The sequence below is a fragment of the Kogia breviceps genome, chromosome 2, assembly GCF_026419965.1.
Source record: "Kogia breviceps isolate mKogBre1 chromosome 2, mKogBre1 haplotype 1, whole genome shotgun sequence".
Taxonomy (NCBI): domain Eukaryota; kingdom Metazoa; phylum Chordata; class Mammalia; order Artiodactyla; family Physeteridae; genus Kogia; species Kogia breviceps.
Genome location: NC_081311.1, coordinates 186,087,728 through 186,094,426, shown reverse-complemented (window position 1 = coordinate 186,094,426; position 6,699 = coordinate 186,087,728). Strand labels below are relative to the sequence as shown.

General features: G+C 45.4%; 1 pseudogene; it reads right to left on the bottom strand.

Annotated features, from left to right (window-relative positions):
* Positions 1-467: 467 nt before the first annotated feature.
* On the bottom strand, positions 468-5,784 carry LOC131750446 (ATP synthase subunit beta, mitochondrial pseudogene; annotated as a pseudogene).
* Positions 5,785-6,699: the final 915 nt, after the last annotated feature.

Below are 6,699 nucleotides of genomic sequence, written 5' to 3'. Positions count from 1 at the left end.
AGAACTTGCCATTCCTATTCATTCACTCATTCATTTTGCTGGGCTAGGAGCTGGAGATACAAAGACATAAGATATAGTTTCTATTCTTAAGAATATCATCACTTAGGGCTTCCCTGGTGGCGCAGTGGTTGAGAATCCACCTGCCGCTGCAAGGGACACGGGTTCGTGCCCCGGTCTGGGAAGATCCCACATGCCGCAGAGCGGCTGGGCCCGTGAGCCATGGCCGCTGAGCCTGAGTGTCTGGAGCCTGTGCTCCGCAACGGGAGAGGCCACAACAGTGAGAGGCCCTGAAAGAAAAAGAATATCATCATTTAAAAACGGGAGGCAGACATGTAAACAAATTATATAGAAACTGTGATAGAAGTAGGTACTGGATATAGTGGAGGAAAGAGAGACCATTAATTCATGGGGCCTAGAGAAAAATTTAAAAAATGAATTCATGTTGTAGCTGATCTTTGAGCTTAATTTTACAGCCACCTGGAATAGCTAAGATAAGAACACTGTATTTTCCATGCACAGAACACAATTAACTTGTCTTCCTCAGAAAGTTCATCCATACCCAGGGTGGCAATGATGTCCTGGAGGGATCTGTATTCCTGTGGGATCTTTTGCACCCCACAGGCAACATCCTAATGCTCATTGCCAACAATGTTGGCATCCACGATGGGAGAGGTGGAGTCCAGTGGATCCACAGCTGGATAGATGCCCAGCTCAGCAACAGCATGGGACAGACAGCACAGTGGTAGCATCGAAATGGGCAAAGGTAGTGGCAGGGGCAGGGACAGTCAAGTCATCAGCAGGCATGTAGATAGTCTGCACAGATGTGATAGGTCCCTTTTTGGTGGTGGTGATTTTTTCCTGCATGGTACCCATGTCAGTGGCCAGGGTAGGCTGATAACCCACAGCAGAAGGTATTCTGCCCAATAAAGCAGCCACTTCTGAGCCAGCCTGGGTGAAGTGAAAGATGTTATTGATCAACAGCAACGCATCTTGACCTCTTCTTGGTCTCTGAAGTATTCAGCTACAGTTAATCCAGTCAGAGCTACCCAGGCCTGAACACCAGGAAGTTAGTTCATTCATTTGACTGTACACCAGCACTACCTTGGAGGTAGCATCCGTTAAGTTGATCACACCAGACTCAATCATTTCATGGTAGAAGTCATTGCCCTCACAGGTCCTCTCACCAACACCAGCACACACAGAGTAACCACCGTGGGCTTTGGCATCGTTGTCGATTAACTCCATGATCAGTACTGTCTTGCCGACTCCCGCACCACCAAAGAGCCCAGTTTTGCCACCCTTGGCCTAGGAAACCAGCAGATCCACAACCTTGATACCAGGAACCAGAACTTGCTGCTCAGCACTCATCTCCACGAATCCAGGAGCCTCAGCATGAATAGCAGCAAAGTGTTTGGTTTTGATGGGACCTCTCTCATCGATATAGTCTCCAATGACATTCATGATTCTGCCCAAGGTCTCAGGACCAACAGGGATTTTGATTGGTGCACCAGAATCCAGGACTTCCTGGCCTCTACGCAAGCCTTCTGTACCACCCATGGCAATGGTCCTCGCTGTGCTCTCACCCAAATGCTGGGCCGCCTCCCAAACCAGACTGGTCTCCCTGCCTTTGCCCTTCCAGGGCATTTAGGATGGGTGGCAGTCCCTCATCAAATTGGACGTCCACCCCTGCACCAATGACAGCCACAGTGTGCCCAGTGGCGGCGCCTGCCTTTGGAGAGGGATATATTTAAGCGGCATTGTCTCTGGCCGGCTGGAGTGGCTCACAGTAAGAGCTAGGCTTGGGGTAGCCCGCTGAAGGGCTGAGTCCCTGAAAGGGACTCAGAGCCTGGGGCAGCGGCCACAAGACCCAACATGGCGGAGCCCGGGGCGGCGGGTGGACTGAAGAGCATTTGACTTTAACACCTCACCTCCCAATCAAGTGAGAAAAACCCCTGCTGGGTTCCTTGTCTCAGAAAAGAGTCTTTTAGATTCAACACAAAATGTGATGCTATCGTCTGGAGCAGAATGCCACATCTCTAGGCGGAGCTGAGACGCTGGGCAAATTCACGACTCTCACGGATGTGTTTAGGGCTTAGATCTTGATCAATCATCTTAAGTTGTTAGTTGTAGAACAGTGTTTTTATGCTGTTGCCTTATATAAATCTGATTTCTTTATTCTGGTGTGTAAATATTCTTTTTTGGTATAAATAATGGGTTACATCAATTTGCTGGTTTTACTCATCTGTAAATCCCGAGTCTCTAGAAAAAAAAAATATGTAAAACTTATTTGATGCATTTTTTTACAATCATATAATTTAGCCCTTTCTAGTGTACAATTCAAAGTTTATAAAATAACTTTATCAAGTTGTGCAACTTGTATCAACATACATCTGTTTAAGAGCATTTCCTTTGGGCTGAAATTTGAAAGATGAACAGGTATTTGATAGGGAGACAAGGGAAGAGAAAGATAATCCAGGGAAAATGGAAAGGATGAGCAAACGACTACAATATTAACTAATTAATAGAAAATTAATAGAATTTTCATTACGTACCCAGCTAAGAGCTTTATATGGATTATTTCATTTACACCTCATAACAACAACATAACAATGATGTAGGTAGTTTTATTATAATAACCCTCATCTTACAGATGGGGAAGCTGAGGCACAGTGAGTATATTGCCTTAGGTCGCACCATTAGTGCGTGGCGGGATGGAATTGTAATTCAAATCAGGGAGTCTGACTGTAAGGACTACATCCTTTCTCATTCTGTTTACCTGCCTGGAAGGTCCTGAGGTCTAAAAGCAGACTGGTACAAAGGAGCTTGAATGACTTGAGTGCAGAGGAAGTGGCAGTGGGCAGGAGCCGCGGGCCTGCTGAGAGGATGCTCCAGCTTCCGTCTGGTGTGACTAATGGATTCTGAAGATGAGGAGACAAGAGGAGGAGCAGGTAATATTGAGTCTGAGATTTCTGAGGGTCACTCGAGTGGAAACATCCAGAAGGTGTCTGGATACACCCAACTAGGCTTGCGATAAAGATTGAACTCTCACTTATGTATAAGTAGCTGAAGACAAGAGTGTAAATGAAACTCTCCAGTCATAAGGAATGAAGAAAGAAGGCATAGGACAGAATGCTGCAGGATGTGAACTTTTGAAGATAGAACAAAGGAAGATGCTACGTACTGAATTGTTCATAAAATAAAATTCACAGGTTGAAACGCTAACCCTCAGTATGACTGTTTGGGAAATAGGGCTTTTAAGGAGATAATTAAGGTTAATGAAGTCATAAGGCTATGGTCCTAATCCAAAGGGATTGGTGGACATATAAGAAGAGGAAGAGAGAGAGAGAGAGATATCTTTCCACGCATAAATACTGAGAGAAGGCCATGTGAGGACACAGCAAGAAGTCTGCTATCTGCAAGTGAGGAAGAGAGCTCTGACCAGAAACAGACCCTGTTGGACCTTGATCTGGCGCTTCTAGCCTCCAGAACTGTGAGAAAAAAATTTCTGTTGTTAAAGCCACCCAGCCTATGGAATTGTGTATGGCAGCCCAAGCAGACTAAGACAGAAAAGGAGCCAGTTGTGCAGCCTAAGAATGGATGATCAGAGAAGGAGAAAAAGTATCAAGATAGAGTGGCATCATGGAGGTCAAGGTTGTAGTTCCACAAAAGGAATAGTAAACCGGATTTCCCTCTAAGAGATCATAAATTTTGACACATACTCATTTGATTTGACTAATAAGAAGTCATTGGTGACCATGCCAGGGTGTGGAAGTGGTGGGGCAGAAGCCAGATTACAGTGGATTGAAGAGTACATTTGAATTGAAGAGGTGGATTGTCTAGAGACCCTTTGTACTGGCCTCACCCAGGAGCTTATCAGAAGTTCAAACTCTCAGTCCTCATCCTAGACCTACTGGATCGTACGTGATCTCATTTGAATAAGATGCCCATAAATGAAAGTTGAGAGTCTAGACCATTCCTTCTGGGAAGCTACGTGGGAATGAAAGGAGGGAGGATTAGGAGATAGTCAAGGGGAAGCAGAAGGGGATTTTAATTTATTTTTCAGAAGGGAAATTTTAAATGTGAGGCACTTGAATTTACTGATAGTCTGTGAAGAAGAAATCAGTTGAAAGGGAAAGACTGAAAAAAAGGAGAAAGAAAGAATAACCAATGGAGCAAGGACATAAGGGGTGAGATCAAGAACTTAAGTGGAGAAAATAGCCTAGTTTGAGAGTAGGGACACTTCTCCATTTGGCCTGGGAAATAGAAAATCTTTTTGGTTATGCAGACATAGATTTTTAGGTAAGGGTTAAGAGCTGAGGAAGTGTACGTCCAACAGCTTCGTTTTTTTCCTCTATAAAGTTGGAGGCATAAACACCTTCTTAAAAAGAGGAGTGAATTGATTGAAATGCAAGTGGTTAAAATGAGGGTCCCTGGGATCTGGGATGGATAGGAAAGCATGTGTCCATGAATATGTAAAGAAATTCATCTTGTGTGGCCGTGGCCTGCAGCAGCTTGAAGCAGGATTTCGGTCCCCAGCCAGAGATTGAGGTCCGGCTGTGGCAGTGAGAGTGCTAAATCCTAACCACTAGACCAATGGCCAATGACAAGGACCTGGCCCAAAGGGCTTTGCAGAAGTGAATTCCCACAAAGACGGAAAGTAGTGAAACAAGTAAAGTGTTTATTAGGAGGAAAAATAGTACGTGTGGATAGACACACGGGCGGGCTCAGAGAGAAAGTCGCGCCCTCGTGGTAGTTTGAACCACTTATGTGTGGCATTTCTTCCGGGTTTCCTTTGGCCAATCATCTTGCTTTACCTGGTTCTGAGTCTGTATTTGGTTTATCTCAGGGTCCTCCCATGTGTGCATGTGCATCTCTTAGCCAAGGTGTATTCTAGTGAAGAGGCCTATGAGTAGGTTCACTCCCTTTTGATTTCCAAGGAGCCTTTCTGCACATGTATAGTTGGAAAGGTCTCATTGACCTCGAGAATGAGAAATGTGTGGTCTCTTATCTGGGTAGGGCTCAGCTCCTCCTCCTCTTCATCTTGGAGTTATCTGTCCACAGGGGACAAACTCTAGCTGCTCAGCCAGGGACCCATCTATCTCCTGCCTCAGAATGGAATGAAAGGGAAGGACCGAGAAACGGGAAGATATAATAAGAGCCATGAGGTCAAGGATCGGTACATTGGTACCGATGTACATTGGTACACTGGAGTTAAACATGTCAGAGGTGAAGCAAAAGCACTTCTGGACAATGACAAAGTCTTGGGGGTGGCCATGGAGTGGGTGGTTGATGAGTGACAAAAGACTGTTAGAGTCATGAAGATTAGAGAATTTGAGCAGAGTAGGTCAGATAGATTGTCAACGTGGATGTTAAGGTCATTGCTGGTGACAGTCACATGGAGACAGAAGACTGAGAGCTGGATTTGGACCTCAGAGTCCTCAAGGAGAGATTTGTTGTGACAGTCAGGAGAAAGGCACAGAGCATGGAATAGGAAGATGTGTGAAAGCTCAACGAAGTGAAGATTTTGTATGATGGTTTAAAAGTAGCAATGGGGGAGCAAATAGAAGGAGGACAGTGATTCTCACTCCTGGCTGTGATAAGGAGTCAGGAATGCCGGGAAGGGAAAGCACAGTGTGTTCCATGCTGCTCTGAGTTCACCAGTTCCTGCTGTGAGCTCTAATCTTGCTGTCTGCAAGTCTCTCTGCTCCTCCTTCCTACCTTGTCAGCTCTTCCGATATATCTGGTGGTCACCAGACTGAGTGGCTCCTCATCTGCAGTCTCCATGCTTGTTTCAACGAGGCAGCCTCAAGGCCCATGGTCTGGGATGGGACCCTGATGGCCAATGAAGGCTCCAGCGCACGAGAGATGCTCTGTAAGTGTTGGACCTCTTCCTTTCCTTCTCTCCTTTCTCCTGGTGAGTTTTGTACACTTGAAAATGGAGTTCAGTGATTGCAGCCACAGCCCAGCCACTGCTGATGGTGAGCTGGTGAGCCCTGAGTGAACCCAGGAAGGAAAAGACTACCTGCCATCTAGCAGCCATCAGACAGCAGCCACTCCCTACAGTGAGCCCTGAGGAAACTCAGGATGTGAAAATACTACAGAATATTGGCCCCCAGACAGCTTGAGGTACCTAACAAAGGAATGATTTCAGTGAATGATTGCATCATCCCATACATAGAAAAGTGCTAAATTCCTTAACTTGAGATTTCTAGTTTTCTTCAATTAACAGTAATCTTTTGTTCCTTCTACCCGCCCTTTGTTGCAAAACTCCTATATATCCTAGCTTCCCACCTCACCTCCTTGGAGCAACTCTCTCAGGGTTATTTGAGAGGCCACCTCGTGGGCTTGAAATCCTAAAAATTTCTGCCAAATAAAACATAAATCTCAAAAAAAATAATAATAAAAAGAAAGGAAGAAAAAGAAAATGGAGTTCATAAAGATGGGGAAGTGTGGGTGTTGGAGGGTTGTGAGAAAGAATCTGTTGGGAGAAGAGTGTGGAGAGATTGGCCAGAGACCTACAGAGTTGACATTTGGCAGCCAGGATTTATAAAATGGAGGAAGCATTGGAGACTTTGAGCCTGGGGAGTGATAGGATCACTTCTGTATCTGGTAAAAATAATTCTGTAGACAGCTGGAAGGGTGACTTGGCAGGCAAGAGGTAAGGAACCAGGAAATGAGTTAGTACCTGATGCTCAGGAC